Source organism: Dendrobates tinctorius, unplaced genomic scaffold (genome assembly GCF_039654945.1).
Source record: "Dendrobates tinctorius isolate UK_male_01 unplaced genomic scaffold, ASM3965494v1 ptg000144l, whole genome shotgun sequence".
NCBI lineage: Eukaryota > Metazoa > Chordata > Amphibia > Anura > Dendrobatidae > Dendrobates > Dendrobates tinctorius.
The window spans coordinates 13,891,081-13,910,771 of record NW_027361811.1 but is presented as its reverse complement, the minus strand read 5'-3'; the positions used below and the strand labels follow the sequence as shown (position 1 = coordinate 13,910,771).

The window sequence follows — 19,691 nt, the reverse complement described above, 5'->3', positions numbered from 1 at the left end:
GGTGTACGCTCCTCACACACTAACGTGTACCGCCTTCTAGCACTGACTAAAAGAAGCTACCTGTGTGTGACTCTGGAAAAAAAACAGAGGAGTTTTTCCATTTTTCCAGACCTACACCTTAGAGTCGTGTCCATTTTTCAAACAGTTTCGTATATCTGCTGTTTGATAACGGTCTAAACTAGACAGAGACAGTGTGTGTCAGTCCGTATAGAAATACACGAAGCTTGACAATTTTACATACACACACCGTACAGCGGTGTACACTACTCACACACTACCGTGTACTGCCTTCTAGCACGGACAAATAGAAGCTACCTGTGTGTGACTCTGGAAGAAAAAGCCGAGGAGTTTGTCCATTTTTCCAGACCTACACCTTAGAGTCATGTCCGTTTTTCAAACAGTTTCGTATATCTGCTGTTTGATAACGGTCAAAACTAGACAGAGACAGCGTATGTCAGTCCGTATACAAATACACGGAGCTAGACAATTTTACATACACACACCGTACAGCGGTGTACGCTCCTCACACACTACTGTGTACTGCCTTCTAGCACTGACTAAAAGAAGCTACCTGTGTGTGACTCTGGAAAAAAAAGCCGAGGAGTTTTTCCGTTTTTCCAGACCTACACCTTAGAGTCGTGTCCGTTTTTGAAACAGTTTTGTATATCTGCTGTTTGATAACGGTCAAAACTAGACAGAGACAGCATGTGTCAGTCCGTATACAAATACACGGAGCTAGACAATTTTACATACACACACCGTACAGCGGTGTACGCTCCTCACACACTACTGTGTACTGCCTTCTAGCACTGACTAAAAGAAGCTACCTGTGTGTGACTCTGGAAAAAAAAGCCGAGGAGTTTTTCCGTTTTTCCAGACCTACACCTTAGAGTCGTGTCCGTTTTTGAAACAGTTTCGTATATCTGCTGTTTGATAACGGTCAAAACTAGACAGAGACAGCATGTGTCAGTCCGTATACAAATACACGGAGCTAGACAATTTTACATACACACACCGTACAGCGGTGTACGCTCCTCACACACTGCCGTGTACCACCTTCTAGCACGGACAAATAGAAGCTACTTGTGTGTGACTCTGGAAAAAAAAACGAGGAGTTTTTCCGTTTTTCCAGACCTACACCTTAGGCCGGGATCACACACAGCGAGATACGGCCGAGTCTCGCAGGTTAAAACCAAGCTCTGGTGCTGGTACTCCGGAGCGGAGCGTGCAGCCGCACAGCAATACATGGAGCTGCACGCTCCGCTCCGGAGTGCCAGTGCCAGAGCTTGGTTTTAACCTGTGAGACTCGGCCGTATCTCGCTGTAGTGTGACTCCGGCCTTAGAGTCGTGTCCATTTTTCAAACAGTTTCATATATCTGCTGTTTGATAACGGTCAAAACTAGACAGAGACAGCGTGTGTCAGTCCGTATACAAATACACGGAGCTTGACAATTTTACATACACACACCGTACAGAGGTGTACGCTCCTCACACACTACCGTGTACCACCTTCTAGCATGGACAAATAGAAGCTACCTGTGTGTGACTCTGGAAAAAAAGGCGAGGAGTTTTTCCGTTTTTCCAGACCTACACCTTAGAGTCGTGTCCTTTTTTCAAACAGTTTCGTATATCTGCTGTTTGATAACGGTCAAAACTAGACAGAGACAGCGTTTGTCAGTCCGTATACAAGTACACGGAGCTTGACAATTTTCCTTACACACATCGTATAGAGCTGTCTGATTTTCCAACAGTATTGTATATCTGCCGTTCGCATTACAGTCACTTTTATACCTAGTCAGCGTGTGTGTATGACACTCCGTAAATACATATACGGAGATTGTTAGTTGCACAAAAATCGTATGCAGCTGTACACTTCTGATACAGTTCCGCATATCTGCTTGTTGGATTACGGTCCAATACATAATGTGAGAGCGTCTGTGACTAACATAATATATACGTTGATTTAATTTGTTTAATACACCTTACACAGCTGGACGCTCCTCATACAGTACCAACTCTCTGCTGGTATTTTTGGTACATTTTCCCAAACATGAGGAAGTATGGTGGAAGAGGCCGCGGACGTGGGCAGGGGGGCGCAGCTGGTACTGATGGTGGTGGTCCATCGGCTGGTTCTGGCAAAAGCACAATAGCAGCTAAGACAGGAGGATTTGAGCCTGCGTCATCCTCTGCCCAAGAAGGCCTGTAAGGTTGCCTTTTCTTGGAGTAGGAAAACCGCTTTTAAAGCCGGAGCATCAGGAACAGGTTTTGGCGTACATTGCCGAAACAGCCACCAGCTCTATTGCACTGATGCACGGCCATTGCTAGATGATTCTGCTAGTACATTGACCCACAGCACTACATTGCCCTCGCAGTCTATTGAGCCAGAATCTTACCCTGATGAAACCCAGGTGCCCCTTCCCGCATACTTTACCACCTTACACGGTGACAGAGAGGAAGGTAAAGAGGAAGGTGCAGATGACTTTGAAGAGGAGGTGATGGATGACCCAGTTGTGGACCCGGATTGGCATCCATTGGGGGAGGAGGGTGGTGCTGGCAATAGTTCAGATAAGGAGAAGGATCCGCAGCAGGCATTGACATCACAGCAGTGGTTATCTAGCAGGCCCGTAGCTGTCCTAAAACGTGGAACAAAAACTAAAAGAGTTGCAGGACAGCTAGACCAGATGGTCAACTAAGCACAGCGTGCATGGCCAGAAAATGTTTACCATGGTAGGAAGACTGCAGTGTGGCACTTCTTTGTCCAAAATCCTACTGATGAGGCAAAGGTTACCTGTAAGAAGTGCGGAAGGACCTTTAGCCGAGGTAAACAACTCAGAAATTTGAATACCAGTTGCATGCTTAGACATTTAATCAACATGCACTTGCAAGCGTGGACAGACTACAAAACCTCAGGTAGCACATGTGCACCTGCTCCAACTGAAGGTAGCCAACAATACTCCATCACTACCCCCACTGTAAGACCACCGCCACCATTAAGCACACCACCAGCACTAAATGTGGAGGTGTCATCCCAAGGCCAAAGCACTCAGGGAATCACAATGGTTTTGCAACACAACACTGAATCTAGGCCATCACCACCAATACCATCACCAACCACCTCTCACTCCATCCGGTCCACCGCTACTTCCCCCATATGCAGCTCTCCAGTCCAGTTCACCCTACCAGACACTCTGAGTAGGACAAGAAAGTACTCATCCTCTCATCCGCGTACACGGTGTTTGAACGCCTACATTGCCAAACTAATCTCATTAGAGATGAGAAATTTGAATACCAGTTGCATGCTTAGACATTTAATCAACATGCACTTGCAAGCGTGGACGGACTACAAAACCTCAGGTAGCACATGTGCACCTGCTCCGACTGAAGGTAGCCAACAACGCTCCATCACTACCCCCACTGTAAGACCACCGCCACCATTAAGCACACCACCAGCACTAAATGTGGAGGTGTCATCCCAAGGCCAAAGCACTCAGGGAATCACAATGGTTTTGCAACACAACACTGAATCTAGGCCATCACCACCAATACCATCACCAACCCCCTCTCACTCCATCCGGTCCACCGCTACTTCCCCCATATGCAGCTCTCCAGTCCAGTTCACCCTACCAGACACTCTGAGTAGGACAAGAAAGTACTCATCCTCTCATCCGTGTACACTGTGTTTGAACGCCTACATTGCCAAACTAATCTCATTAGAGATGATGCCCTACCGTTTGGTTGAAAGCGAAGCTTTCTGTGACCTCATGGCCTACGCTGTCCCACGTTATGACCTACCCAGTCGGCACTTCTTTTCTTGAAAAGCCATCCCTGCTCTCCACCGGCATGTGAAAGACCGCATTGTCTATGCACTAAAACAGTCAGTGACTGGAAAGGTGCACCTCACAACGGATGCATGGACGAGTAGGCATGGCCAGGGCCGTTATGTGTCCATCACTGCACACTGGGTTAATGTGGTGGATGCAGGCTCCACTGGGGACAGCGGCAATGGAACAGTGCTGCCTAACCCACGGTATAGGAAACAGTTGGCTGTAGGCTTTCGCTCCTCCTCCTCGTCTATCAGCAAAAGCTCATCCACAGAGCGCAGTCGCATGAGCACTACATCTGCAGCTGGCAGTGTTGCACACAAGGTGTTCCACTATCGAACAGCTAGTGGTAAGTGTCAGCAGGCTGTGTTAAAGATGATGTCTTTGGGCGACAACAGACACAACGCGGAGGTACTGGCCGACTACTTGCAGTGACAAACAGAGTCAATGGGCAAGCTAAAACACTGCACCCTTTCTCTTTATCTTAGTGGTTTCACACCTACACTGCGCTACACCTCTGCTTCTCACTACAGGCTGGTTTGTCTGTCAGTCCACCTTCCCTACATCATCCATAGTGAGTGAGCGTGTGTGGGTTACGCCTTCTATATATGCGGTGAATCGGAGAAACAAATTTTTACACTATACTCGATACAGCTTGTATCTTGTTATACAGTACCTTTGTTCGACATTTAGCACTACGGTCAAATCCATACTGTGTAAGTGTCTAAGAGTGACTACGGGACTATTTATACGGAGATTTCAATTGTACCCTAAAAAATATATACTTGCTGTCTTGTTATCCGGGACCTTTTTTACAAAATTTTTTATTATGGTCAAAACGAAACTGAGTGAGCGTCTGAGGGTGACTACGGAAATATATACCGATATTTTCAATTTGGCCAACACTGTATACAGCAGAACGCTTCTGATACAGTAACCTTTTTAGCTATTTAGATTCTGGTGTAATTCATAATGAGCCTGTAAACGTCTGTCTGTTACTCCGGCAATATATTTGGAACTTTAAGATTACCCCAACACTGTATACAGCTGTACGCTTGTGTTCAATAACCCATTTACAGCTTTTCATATTCTTGTGTAATCCATACTGGGCCTGAGAGCATTTGTGTCTGCCTCCTGAAATGTATACGGAGAATCAGAATGTTTACACTATACTATATATACTGTGATAAAACACTCCGGGATCGCCTTTGCTGGGGTCAAAGGTCACGTGCGTTCAGCATGAAACTCAGGCGCAGAGCTGGGATTCGGGTATAACTGACACTGGGTCAGGTTTATTAATGGTGAAAGCAATGCATAAAGAAATAAAACATAAAACAAATCCTTGCCTGTCCGGCACTAACTAAACAAAGTACAACCTAACTACCAACTGGCGGGCTTCTCCCGTCCAGCCAAACCACAGTTGCAGTGGGCACTGCTCTCACTCACGTGTGTCTCTCACACAGACAGGCTCTCTGTGTTCCCAGGCTGAGACACTCACACAACCACCTGGCATCCTTTTATATCCACCTCCCATTATTCATTAGCAAGCAGGTGCGATACTGACCAGACTAGGCCACATAGGAAAGGAATCTGGGCGAGATATACCTGCCCTCATCCACTATTCCCACATGATTCTCACAATACCTAGTATCTGGTGATACTGTACCCTTTTTTAACTTGTTATTTTATTGGGTAATCCATACTGAGCCTGTGAGCGTCTGTGTTTGCCTCATGAAATATATATGGAGATTTACTGTTATCCATAGACTGTAAAGAGCTGTACGCTTCTGACACAGTACCATATATCTGCTGGTATTTTTGGTCCATTTTCAAGAAGATGAGGAAGTATGATGGAAGAGGACGCAGATGTGGGTGTGGAGGGCCACCTGGTACTGATGGTGGTGGTGGTGCATCTGCTGGTAGTGCCAAAAACACAATAACAGCTAAGGCAGGAGGTGTTGAGCCAGCGTCATGGTGTAGCTCTGTAAGGCCTGTAAGGCTCCCTTTTCTGGGAGTAGGTAGACTGCTTTTAAAGCCGGAGTATCAGGAACTGTTTGTGGCTTACATTGCTGAAACAGCCTCCAGCTCTATCGCCTCCTCTTCTGAAGTTGTAAAAAATGCAAGCACTGAGTCGTAACTGCAGGCTTCTGGTCAGGAGCAACCCCTTTCCTTGTGTCCTTCACCCACACCAAAAGTGAAGGATGTGGGGGCACACAGCTCAGATTACTTCATGGAGCTCTTTTCACAAATCATGCCTAGGTTAGTTAAAAATAGGGCCCATCATGTACTGGAGCATTGTAAATGGGGCAGATCAGACACTGGAGCAGCATCTAAGGGGCACATTAAACACTGGAGCATTACAAATGGGGCCAATTATATATGAAGCATTATTGGAGCCCATCATACACTGGAGCATCATCCATGAGGCCCATCATGTACTGGAGCATTGTAAATGGGGCAGATCAGACACTGAAGCAGCATCTAAGGGGCACATTATACACTGGAGTATTACAAATGGGGCCCATTATACATGGAGCATTATTGGTGCCCATCATACACTGGAGCATCATCCATGAATCCATGAGTCCCATCATGTACTGGAGCAATGTAAATGGGGCAGATCAGACACTAGAGCAGCATCTAAGGGGCACATTATACACCGGAGCATTACAAATGGGGCCCATTATATATGGAGCATTATTGGTGCCCATCATACACTGGAGCATCATCCATGAATCCATGAGACCCATCATGTACTGGAGCAATGTAAATGGGACAGATCAGACACTAGAGCAGCATCTAAGGGGCACATTATACACTGGAGCATTACAAATGGGGCCCACTATATATGGAGCATTATGTGGAGCTCATCAGATACTGTATGGAACATTATATGTGACTAATTATTCTGTATGGAGAAATATATGGGGCTCATTATTCTGTATGGCGCACAATGTGGTGGCCATAACACTATATGGAGTAATATACTGTCCTGTTTTTGAGCTATTGTACAATTTAAAATAGATCAGTCATGTCATGTAAGCAGTGAAGTATGTGTCATTGTACTATACCTATATTTCTGTGGCGTATCGGAGCATCATGAGTTGTGGTATGTGTTAAAGGGGCGCACTGACACTCTTTGGCCCAGGGCACACGAAAACCTGGAGCCAGCCCAACCCCCCCACAACTTTAGCCAAATAACCCCCAGTTTTTAATAACTATTATTAGGAAGTAAATTAAGATTGACAAGCTTCAGTTATAAGAATTTATGTTTTTGGCATTGAAATGGGCACTGTAGGTGTGTTTACTGTCTTCCACTCCCTGCCGACTTTGCTTCCCCATTGACTTGCATTGGGTTTCGTGTTTCAGTTGACCTCCGACTTTTCCCTATAGTCAGCCGATTTTGTTCGACCCAACTTTTGCGAAAGTCGGGTTTCATGAAACCCGACTCGACCCGAAAAAAGGCAAAGTCGCTCATCTCTAGTTCTGACTGTTCAAGAGCCTCTTAGATGAAGAAAAGGTCAGAAGAAAGGGTGCTGCAAGTGCTTAGCTTAATGAGTTGAGCACCACATAGTAGAGCTGAGAGAATAATAATACTTCATAATAATTTTATTTATATAGTGCCAATGTATTCCACAGCACATTCATATTTAGTGGGAACATGTACTGACAATAAAGACATTACAGAGTAACACATAATTTAACAGTTACAGGAAGGGTGAGGACCCTAATTGGGGGACACAATAGGTAAAAAGAGCTTGTCATGAATGGTCCAGCCATAATTATAATAAAGAGGGGTTTTCAAGTAAATCTGCATGAGCCATTAGCCAGTATCTGACTAACTACAGCTTCCAAGAGCTATTGGGTGCCTGTATAAATAGATGTGTTCTTAAAGGACTCTTAAAAATATGGGGACTCAGTATTAATTATTAATTGAATTTTCTGGGGAAGAGCATTCCATAAAACTGGCGCAGCATGAGAGAAGTCTTGGAGACATAAGTGGTAGGTTCAGAGAAAGACATGAGAGAGATGTATGATGGTGCAGAGGGAGACTAATTAATAGAGAGTTGCAGTAGTCCAGATGAGAATGAATAAGAGCGACAGTAAGTGTTCTGCAGTTTCAAAGGAGATAAAAGGTCGGATTCTGGAGATGTTTTTAAGATGCAGGTTATATGAGCTAGTGTGTAACTAATATAGGGAATTAATGAAAGTTCTGTATCAAACATGACCCAATACAAACAGTGTGCTGCTTGAGAGTTATTGTTGAACCACAAAAAGAGATTGCAATATCAGGTATAATTATGTTAGTTAAGGGAGGAAACACAAAAATTCAATTTTGGAGAGATTTACACTCACTGGCCACTTTATTAGGTACACCATGCTAGTAAGGGGTTGGACCCCCTTTTGCCTTCAGAACTGCCTCAATTCTTCGTGGCAGAGATTCAACAAGGTGCTGGAAGCATTCCTCAGAGATTTTGGACCATATTGACATGATGGCATCACACAGTTGGCGCAGATTTGTCGGCTGCACATCCCTGATGCGAATCTCCCGTTCCACCACATCCCAAAGATGCTCTATTGGATTGAGATCTGGTGACTGAGGAGGCCATTTGAGTACAGTAAACTCATTGTCATGTTCAAGAAACCAATCTGAGATGATTCGAGCTTTATGACATGGCGCATTATCCTGCTGAAAGTAGCCATCAGATGTTGGGTACATTGTGGTCATAAAGGGATGGACATGGTCAGCAACAATACTCAGGTAGGCTGTGGCGTTGCAACGATGCTCAATTGGTACCAAGGGGCCCAAAGAGTGCCCAGAAAAAATTCCCCACACCATGACACCACCACCACCAGCCTGAACCGTTGATACAAGGCAGGATGGATCCATGCTTTCATGTTGTTTACGCCAAATTCTGACCCTACCATCCGAATGTCGCAGCAGAAATCGAGACTCATCAGACCAGGCAACGTTTTTCCAATCTTCTACTGTCCAATTTCGATGAGCTTGTGCAAATTGTAGCCTCACTTTCCTGTTCTTAGCTGAGAGGAGTGGTACCCAGTGTGGTCTTCTGCTGCTGTAGCCCATCTGCCTCAAAGTTCGACGCACTGTGCGTTCAGAGATGCTCTTCTGCCTACCTTGGTTGTAACGGGTGGCAATTTGAGTCACTGTTGCCTTTCTATCAGCTCGAACCAGTCTGCCCATTCTCCTCTGACCTCTGGCATCAACATGGCATTTCCGGCCACAGAACTGCCGCTCACTGGATTTTTTTTCTTTTTCGGACCATTCTCTGTAAACCCTAGAGATGGTTGTGCGTGAAAATCCCAGTAGATCAGCAGTTTCTGAAATTCTCAGACCAGCCCTTCTGGCACCAACAATCATGCCACGTTCAAAGGCACTCAAATCACCTTTCTTCCCCATACTGATGCTCGGTTTGAACTGCAGGAGATTGTCTTGACCATGTCTACATGCCTAAATGCACTGAGTTGCCGCCATGTGATTGGCTGATTAGAAATTAAGTCTTAACACACAGTTGGACAGGTGTACCTAATAAAGTGGCCAGTGAGTGTAGTTTCAGATATAGGGAGCACATGACGCTAGAGACAGCCGACAGACAATCCCTGATAATTTGCAGTATTGTGGGGGTGATGTCCGGAGAAGCTGTGGATAATTTGGGTGTCATTAGCATGTAGTTGGTACTGGGAGCCAAATCTGCTAATAGTTTGTTTAACAGGGGCAGCATATATAGAGAGAAGAGGAGGGGGACTAGGACTGAACCTTGGAGATCTCTGACAGTAAAGAAAACATGAGAGGAAGAGGAGCCAGCAAATGATACAGTGAAGGAGCGGTCTGACAGGTAGGAGGAGAACCAAAAAAGAGCACTTTCTTTGAGGCCCAGAAAGCAGAAAATAGAAAGAAGGAGTTGGTGGTCCACAGTGTCAAATTCTGCAGAGCGATCCAAGAGAATCAGCAAAGAATAGTAGTCAGTAGACTTAGCTGTCAATAGATCATTAGAGACTTGAGTAAGGGCACTTTAAGTTGAATGTAAAGAGCGAAAACTGGATTGTAAAGGGCCAAGAAGAGCGTTATCTGGGAGATAGCAGATTATAGGAGAGTGGACTAAGCTTAGTTCAAGGAGTTTAGAGATGAAGGGACGATTAGAGACAGGTTTGTAGTTAGCAAAGGGATTATGCTTGAATGAGGAGGAAAAGATTCTAGAAGAAAGAGAGAGATTAAATATTTTAGTTACGGGGCCACTGACAGCTGGTGAGAAGGACTAAAGATGATGTTATGGAATAGGTTCAAAGGTGGAAAATGAACTTGAGGTGCAGTAGGGATGGTCATCCAAACTGTGAGGGGATTGGGCAAAAATGTAAAGATGGATATGGTTGATTTTTTTCTTGAAAATAACTGGACAGATCATCAGAGCTTTGTGATGGGGACCTGTACTTTAGGGCTCAGGAGGGAGTTGAAAAATTTGAAGAGTTGTTTTTGATTGTTTTATAGTGATTTGATGATGGACAACAGAGTTTAAGTTTGAGCACAAACTTATACTGTAGTGGATGAAGCCTGCTGTTGAAAGTGTTATTCTTCACTGTCTTCACTGACTTTCTCCTCTCCTAGTAACACTCGTTTCATGATAAACATTCAGAGTAAACAGGATGCTGATCTCATGACGAAGAAGCAAAATGCTGTTTCATCAGACGAAATTATCCTTTGCGTAGCACAAAAGATGATTGTTCTTGATAGTGCATTGTCCTGTGCAAACACGGCTCATCATTCCAAGAGCAATGTCAGGCTTTGTGTATTGAGCTATCTATTACAGATCATTCAGTTTGAATAGTTTATCGCAGTTTGCCTGATGAAACAGGCTATTAACCTCTTAATGACCACCAATACACCTTTTAATAGCATCAATTAAGGCTACTTATGCCTCAGAAATAAGTGTATAGCACCCCCCAGAGTCCGAATTTCTTCAGGGTCTTGGCCACTGGGGGTAGCTTAGACCCCAGAGAACATGATTCGGGTCGCTTTTTAACGAACCCCGTGTTGCGATCCCCATTTTTCAATGAATAACGGCGACCGCAAAAAAGAAGTCTGATTTCCCATTTAATTTCTCTCTCCTCTGATGTGATCACACATCAGAGAACAGAGAAATAGGATCCCCCATTCCCCCCGATACCTCCGGAGTCCCTGCATTCCCCCTCCCCGCGAAGACCCCCTGCTACCGGCATCTTGTTCTGGGAAGAAAACAGTGGGCGCATACCTATTGGTTCATTTTGAACACTGTGATAGACCCTATCACAGTAATTCAAATAAAATAAATAGTAAATAAGACCCCTTTTATCACCCCCTTAGTTAGGTAAAAATAAAATAAAAAAAGTATTTATTTCCATTTGGGCTGGGTTTGACTAAGGTTAAGGTTGGGCTAAAGTTAGGGTTGGGCTACAGTTAGGATTAGGGTTGTGCTAGGGCTAGGGTTGGGGCTATGGATATATGGATATGGTTGGGCTACAGTTAGGGTTGGACTAAAGATATGGATGAGGCTAGGATTAGGGTTGGGATAAAGTTAAGGTTGGGCTAAAGTTAAGGTTGGGCAAAAGCTATGGTTGGGCTAGGGTTAGGGTTGGGCTATGGTTAGGGTTGTGGTTATAGTTGGGATTACAGTTAGGGTTGGGATTAGGGCTAGGGGTGTGTTAGGATTAGGTTTGTAGATTTATGGTTAGGGTTGGGATTAGGGTTGTGGTTAGGGTTGGGATTAGGGATAGGGGTGTGTTGGGGTTAGGGTTGAGTTAGAAGGGGTATACAAGTATATTTGCATTTTTAATGCCAGTACTGTAGTACTGTAGTTGCTGTATATACAGTTAAGTGTGGTTGCCGCAAGGTTGTGATTTGTAAGATGTTTCTGAGAGATATATCTCCATTGACTTGCACCCATTGGTCATCTATGTAGTTCATTTGTTGGTTTATTTTCCAATTATGAAGATTTTATCAGTTCCTGAATGGGTAAATTGTTGAATTTAAAGCTAGGTTTAGATTGTTACTGTTCTCTGGATTTATACCACAGACTTGTGCACTTACATACAGGGAATATAAAAAGTCTACAGAGCCCTGTGAAAATGCCACCATTTTCCAGCACACATCCTACTTACCTTCCCAGCGTGCCCTTGCTGCATCTCGTTCCGGCGCCAGCAGCTCTTTCGGCCAAGCGATCACATAGCCCCACTCATTAAGGTATTGAATATTCACTCCATGCCTATGAGAGTGAAGAGGAGTGAATATTCATTACCTTAATGAGTGGGGCTACATGGTGGTTTGGCAGGAAAAGTTGCTGGTGCCAGAATAAACGAGATGCAGCGAGGGCTAACAGGGAAGGTAAGTAGGATGTGTGTTGGAAGTTGGCGGCTGAGGCTGTAACTGTGAGCACTATAAGATAAATTAATGTTTACTACCAGTGCAGTGAAAATTCATTTATCTTTGGCAGCGGGCACAGTTACTGTCACAGCCGCCGGTTCCTGCTTCCTGTTACCCGCTGCTCTGCCGCTCCCCCTCCTCCCATCTTTCTGGGAAAATGACTTGTGTATAAGCCAAAAAAAGTGCTGAAAATCTCGGCTTATACACAAGTATATAGAGTTAGTTGAGTTTTGCCTTTCAGAGCACCAATTACCCTAAGCATACTTGTAAGGAGGAGGTGGGGAACCTCACGTGCCTCCTCTTTTCTAGGCGCTGTTCACACACTCACCTGCGGCACCTCACTGTTTATTAGTTCTTATATTGTGATGTCATTTACTGTAATGTGAATGTAATGTCTATAGGATTAGGGCTAGAATAGGAACTTAGTATAGGACAATAGTGGGATAGAATAGAGGGGGCACAATAGTAATAGAGGACAGCATAGAATAGAATAGAAGATAGGCAACACAGGGGTTAAGTGAATGGGAGGGAAAGAAAAGAGCAGTGAAGTATAGTTAAAATACTTCCTGACTAGAGCAGAAGCCCGGGCAGCCTGTCCAGGGGCAGGTCATGTGAACAGTAGTGAAGCAGAGTGTTGCAGGCTGTGGGGATAAAGCTGTTGCTGCAGTAAGGTCCCCAGGCGGTGAACAGTACCGACGGTCACCTGCTGGACAGGATCATCCCCAGGCAGGATACGGCGTCTAAGACCAGGGCGGGAGCAGCTGAGATAGTGTTCCTGGAACCTCTTCCTATTGGAGCCGGACGAGAGGCTGATAAAGAGCTGGTGACTGGAAAGGATGCAGGTGGGACACGGACTGTCCAAGGATACAGGTGGGACATGAATTGTCAAAGGATACAGATGGGACACGGATGGTCCAGGGATACTTTTGAGCTTGCCGGGAAAGGGGAGGTGAAGAGAAGATATAGCCTGTCAGGACGGCAGGGAAAGATATGAAGATAACTCTCTGTTTGCCTTTTGCTGCCTATGTGATGAAAGTACTGCTGTCCAGTTAAGTTTTGTTGTTTGAAAAGACTTTGTGAAGCCGGAGTGACAGAACCTGAAAAGAACCTGGCAGTGACCGTAAGTGTTTTGCTGCGCACACTGTACACACAGCAAGAGAGACTTTACATTTCATCTGTGGGGTGCGAGGATGTGAGAACCATACAGACCGTTGCCACGACTACGACCCTGGCCGCCTTACATATTTTCAAATCAACAAAATAATGGCTTCTGTAGAAGAAGGTAAAGGTTTTGGAATAGCCCAGCTAGAGCCCAGACCTGAGCCCAATTGAAAATCTGAGGGTTTACCTGAACAAGGGTATACATAGGAGATACCCTTGCAATCCGACATATTTTTAGTGCTGCCAGAAGGAAAAGTGGACAAAGTCTGCCAATTCTAGATGTGCCATGCTGATAGCCTCTTACCCATAAAAGACTGAATGCCGTCAAAAATTTAAACAGTAGATCAGCAAATTATTAAGGGTGTACATATTTATTCAACCACATTATTTTAAGTCTTTATTTTTCTTTTTCCACATGAAAATGTTTAAATTTGTTTTTCAATGGATTTGTACAGATTATAGGTGACATTAAAGGTGAAAAAATTCTGAAAAAAATGTTTGCATTGATTCTTCTTGGTATCTTTTTTTTGCAGACAAAAATCTGTCATCTTAACAGGGGTGTGTAAATTTTTTATATCCACTGTACATCTGTCATGGACTACCAGTAAAAAAGTAAACCCGCTGCATAGAATTTTTTTCATCTGAGTTTTACTACAAAGTGGAATGGATTTCCTTATCGAATCCAAATAAGTTAAATGTATAGCAACTGCCAACTGAACAATCTTTTGACGTGTGTGACTAATGATAGCCAATGCACATGCCAATGTACATAACAACAATATTTTCTGAAAGTTGTAGTGTAGAGATGTGCAAATTTTTACAAGCGGAACTGAATTTTTCCTGAAATTTACAAAATCCTTATTTCTCCAGACTATAGATTTTCATGTAATTTCAGGTATACTCCACCCAATTTGGTGAATTTTGTCAGATCCGCCCATCTTTAATGCCTAACATAAAACTTAGCCAAAGTGATAAAAAAAAATTGTAAGAATTTACAAAAATTTACATTCCCAAACACCACTAATTTATGACCGCTTGCACTCAACCAAATGACAGTTCCATGTTGTTTGTAGGAAAGAATAAGTGCTACTTGGAAATGCCAATTTGTAGGACTTACAACTCTACAACATCTAAGGCTACTTTCACACATCAGGTTTTCGGCGTCAGGCGCGATCCGGCGTCGTGCCGGAACGCCGGATCCGGCAAATGTTTAGTAAAACCGGATGTGACGGATCCGGTTTTCTGCCGGATCCGTCTTTTTCTTGACAGACAAAACCGGATCCGTCTCATCCGGTTCATCCGTTTTTCTATCCGTTTTTCGACGGATTACGCCGGATCCGGTTTTTAAAATTGACCCTTGTGGCCTTCCGAACGGGATTGGCTACTGGAAAACTATATATAGAGTGTTCCTACAGCCCTTCTTTGACAGGTTGTCGAGGAGAAAGTGCAGGTTGGAGAGAAGAGCAAGTTACTGGTGAAGATGGATGTTGTCATTGGAAATATTTTGAAGAATTTGGCGGATTTTATAGCGGAGGCGAATCGTTTGAGGGTGATTGTTCTGGAGAAGGAGAGAGCGAGACAGCAGCGCATCAGGCATCGTAGACGACGTTTGTGGATCCACCCCATCACAGCCAAGAGAATGACGCGTGGGGTCTATTCTACACTCTGCATGGACCTTCGACGAAACCCGGATACATTTTTTGGATATGTTAGGATGAAAATGGAGAATTTTGATTACTTGGTGGAGCGCATTGCACACCTCATAAGAAAAGCGGACACCTATTGCCGCTTCTCTGTTTCACCCGCAGAGCGTCTGATGGTGACTTTAAGGTAAGCCACATTTATTGGATGTGATAGCATCAGAGCACACTTTCACTGCAATCTTGTTGGTGGTAGTTTGTATCTCCAAGTGTTATAGCTCAGTTTTGGTATGTAATGCTGTGATTTAAAACTAATTTATTGTTTTTTAATTCCCCACAGATTTCTTGCAACTGGAGAATCCCTTTCGTCACTGCATTTCCAGTACAGACTCGGGATTTCCACCATATCTGGAATTGTGAAGCACACATGCCGTGCACTGTGGGACTCCTTAGCTGAAGAGTTTTTACCAGAGCCCACAACAGAGAGGTGGATTGAAATTGCTGACAAGTTTCAACAGATATGTCAGTTTCCCAACTGCTTGGGCGCTGTGGACGGGAAACATATCCGCATTGTAAAGCCAGCTGGATCGGGATCGGAATATTTCAATTACAAGAAATATTTTTCAATTGTCCTCATGGCCATCGCTGACGCGGAATACAAATTTATTGCGGTTGATATTGGGGCCTATGGCCGCTCCAATGACTCTCAAGTTTTCAAACTGTCTGCCATGGGGCGTAAACTGTATGGAAACACCTTCCAGTTCCCACCACCTAGACCGCTGCCGCAAACATCTGGTCCACCTATGCCATTTGTCTGTGTAGGGGATGAAGCCTTCCAGCTGTCAGAACACCTTTTGAAACCGTACTCTAGCAGAGGATTGACAAGACCAAAATGCATTTTTAATTACCGCCTCACAAGAGCAAGAAGAATGGTTGAATGTACCTTTGGTATTCTGACAGCCAAATGGCGGGTCCTATTGACTGCGATCAACCTCAAGACAGAAACTGTGGACGAGGTGATCAGAGCGTGCGTGGTACTCCACAATTTTGTTATATGCAAGGAACCCATTTCCATTGAGGACACCTCTGAAGAAACCACCTTGCAAGATTACCATGACATTACCACTAGAAGTTCTGTGACGGTTTCAGTAATGAGGGACAATTTTGCACTATACTTTATGTCACCTCAAGGCAGAGTACACTGGCAGGATGACAGAGTGTGAAAGATTTGTGCCCTAACCAAACTTGTGTACCTTCTGTACCAACAGTATATACCTTTGCCAACCAAAGTTGGCTATCTTGTCATGGTCTCTATTTTTAGCTTTAGGCCACAGGTGTGTACCTGGTTGTGTTTTATGCAAAGTATTTCACCTTTTAACAAAAGTTGTGTACATTGTTAGGAAATCACCAACAATAAACACAACTTTTTAGGTGAAATACTTTGCTTCAAACACAACCAGGAACACAACTGTGGCAAAAAGCTAAAATTTACCCACAGTTATATACCTGGTTTTGAATACCTTTTTACCTTTTAAATACCCTGTATTTAACCTTTTTTTTAAACATATTTCGCCGCAGAAAGAAATGACAGACAACCAGTGTAAACAATAATTTAACTTTTATTTAAAATATTTTTTTTGTGTAAACTGTTTTTAAAGTTAAAAAAACTTTTTTAATAAAGGTTTGAAACCAACCAAATGGGCATTTTTATTACAAAAAAACATTATAACTCGGTGTAGTGTGGGGTGGAAATACTGCTGGAGGGGCTGCGGGACACTTCGACAATGGGAGTGTGGAGAGAGGACTGGGATCGTGGTGGGGAAGGAACAGTTAGAGGTGATGGTGTGGAAAAAGCTACAGAATGGGTGGACATGTGGGAGGCAGAAGAGGTGGTGGGCGGTGGAGTGGAGGGTTGGGCAGGGACTGTAGGAGCAGATGATGTTGATGGAAAGTTGTATGGGGAAGGAGTTTGGTACGGGGAAGGAGTTTGGTACGGGGAAGGAGTTTGGTACGGGGCAGGTTGCTGGAAGTGGGGAGATGTCTGGTACTGGGGAGGTTGCTGGTACTGGGAAGGTTGCTGGTACTGGTGAGGTTGCTGGTATGTAATAGGAGGGGGAGGATGGAAAGTGGCTGGAGGGGGTGCAGATGTAATAGGAGGGGGAGGATGGAAAGTGGCTGGAGGGGGTGCAGGTGGAGGAACTACAGTGGTGGGAGGTGGAGGTTGGGAGGTAACCTGCTGTAGAGCACCGTGGCACGAATGCATTACATGCATCTGCTGGGTAGGAGATAGTGTTGCCATGCGCTCCACAACAGACCTGAAAAAGGTGTGGTTTGGCGAAGATCTTGCTTCTGAATGCATGGTTTGCAGAAGTGTCTTCACCTCCAGAATGCTGGAGTTGATCTGCTGAAAGCCTGCGGAGATTTGCTCTGACAAGACTTTTAGACAGTTCTGGAAAGATGCATTCAGATGCAAGAACTCTGGCGCATAACTCTTTTCCTGACCCCTCTGCCGCTGCCGCCCAGTACCCGCAGGTGTACTAGAGGTGGCAGGGGCAGAAGGGTGGGGTAAAGGGAAAGCGATCTCCTCACCAGCAGCTTCATGTAATGTAGGCGGCCACGATGCTCCTGTGCTGGTGGATGGGACAGATGGGTCGAATGTGTGGGAAGGCTGGGAAGGTGCAGATGTACCAGGGCGGTCGAAGTGTCCCTCGGTGCCGGTCTCCTCAGGGATCGCCTCAGAAGGGTCCAATCGTGCAGGCTCCCGAGTGCTGCTCACCGTGCTGTGGAATAAAGAGAAAAAAACCCAATTAAAATAGTGACATGGCATGGCCCTGGCTGAAAAAAAAAAGTTACATGTAAACATTTTTTTGTCACATGTGGTGTGTAATATTTACCTTCTGGTGAGCATTGTCTCCCGGAGGAACGACAGGGCTCGTGCGTACTTGTACTTGCTCCTGCGTCCTCCAGATCCACTCGGGGCCCGCATCTCTTTATTGAACTCCTTCTTGAAACGATCCCTCACAGACCGCCACCGCTTCACAATTCTCTCCCCTGAAACGAGAAAGGACAAAGTGGTTAGTATACAACATCAGTGTTTCCCAAACTCCAGTCCTCATGGTCCCCAGAGGTCATGTTTTCAGGATTTCCAAAGTAAATAGAAATCCTGAACACATGAACCATGGGGACCACGAGGACTGGAGTTCGGGAAACACTGGTTTAAATCAAGCAACCGGTACTGTATATACTTACGCTCTTTAATCTGGGCCCGAGCTTCGAGGTCCTCCCAGCGGTCCACAAGGAGCGAACAGATTTCCTCCCAGAGTCGTCGGGTAACGATCAGGTCAGCGTGGCGGCGGTCAGCCATATTCCAGAGCGGCTCCCTTTCTCTGACGAGATCGATGAGGCGGTCCACATCAATCCCTCCATCCTCACCGTCAGAGTCGGGAGCACGCTGTGAAGGCTGTTAAAGAAAAAGACAAAAATAACATAATTAGCCTCCACAAAAGAAATGAAATAAAAAGTGCAAAAAAAACAAAGCAAAAATATTTATACTTACACGCTGGTGACCACCGCGTTGCTGTCGCCGACGACCCTGGGAGGAACTGCGAGGACCTCTTGGCCGAGCACCAGATTGGGAAGACTAGAGAAGAAAACAAAAAATGTTATGTCTTTGGATGTAGGCATTTGTTTGCTGTGTGTGGTCTGCAGAAAATTGTTTTCTATGTGTTGTGTGTAGTGTGATGTTGTGTTTCTGCGTTTGATGCAAAAAACTTACCAATTGTGAGCCCACTCCAAGTGTCTGTCCACCCCTTCCTTCTTCTTCAGGGAGCTCCTCTTCATCTTGTGATTCCTGTTTTGAAATAAAAGGCAATGAATACACATATATTACAGAGATGATGGATTTTGGAAATAAAAACTTACCGTCAAACGCTGACGATGCGAGGGAGGGCTCCCAGAAGATGTGCTGTCTTCCTCATGGCCAGACTCCATGGCTGTGGGTGGTGTTTCTGCTGCTGCCATTGCTGCTGCTGCTGCTGCATCTATTGGGCGGCTGTTGAATAAAGAGAAACAAAGGGCCAATGAATATCTTGATATTCCATAGCCCTAGTTTGGAGGAATGGGGGATTTGATAATTACCGTCTCTCATCTGCTGCTGGACTCCCCTCCCGTTGTTCAGCATGCTGCTCCATTTGGGGTGGTGCTGATGGTGCTGCTGCAGATGTCTGCTGCCTTCTCCTGCTCCTGGTTCTTGGCTTGGGTGGCATGTTGGGTGTGGCTGAGGGTCCCATTGTCTTGCTTTTATATATGTCCTGTGGGCAGAGCTACTGAGCATGCTCAGACCAAAGAAACCGGATCCGGCCGCCGGATCCGGCTGTCGCCGGATCCGGCGCATTGCGGCGCTCATAGGCTTTCATTGTATGAAAAAGCCGGACACGCCGGATCCGGTGTGTCCGGCTTTTTCGCCGGAGACAAAAAACGTTACAGTAGCCGTTTTTTCCAGACGCCGGATCGCGTCACATTGCCGACTCCGGCGAAAATCGGATGAAACGCATGGCCATCCGGCTCTAATGCAAGTCAATGGGGGGGAAACCGGATCCGGCATTGCATTTCGCCGGATCCTGTCTTAGTCAAAAGCGCCGGATCGCGCCTGAC

The 19,691-nt window shown here is 45.1% G+C and overlaps 1 long non-coding RNA gene across 1 annotated transcript; it reads right to left on the bottom strand.

Moving 5' to 3' along the window:
• Positions 1-18,654: 18,654 nt before the first annotated feature.
• Positions 18,655-19,438, bottom strand: LOC141049464 (uncharacterized). The gene is made up of 3 exons (XR_012220360.1): positions 18,960-19,438; positions 18,814-18,888; positions 18,655-18,678 (listed from the first exon to the last, which is right to left on the bottom strand). It is a non-coding gene; the product is annotated as an uncharacterized lncRNA (long non-coding RNA).
• Between the last annotated feature and the right edge of the window lie 253 nt (positions 19,439-19,691).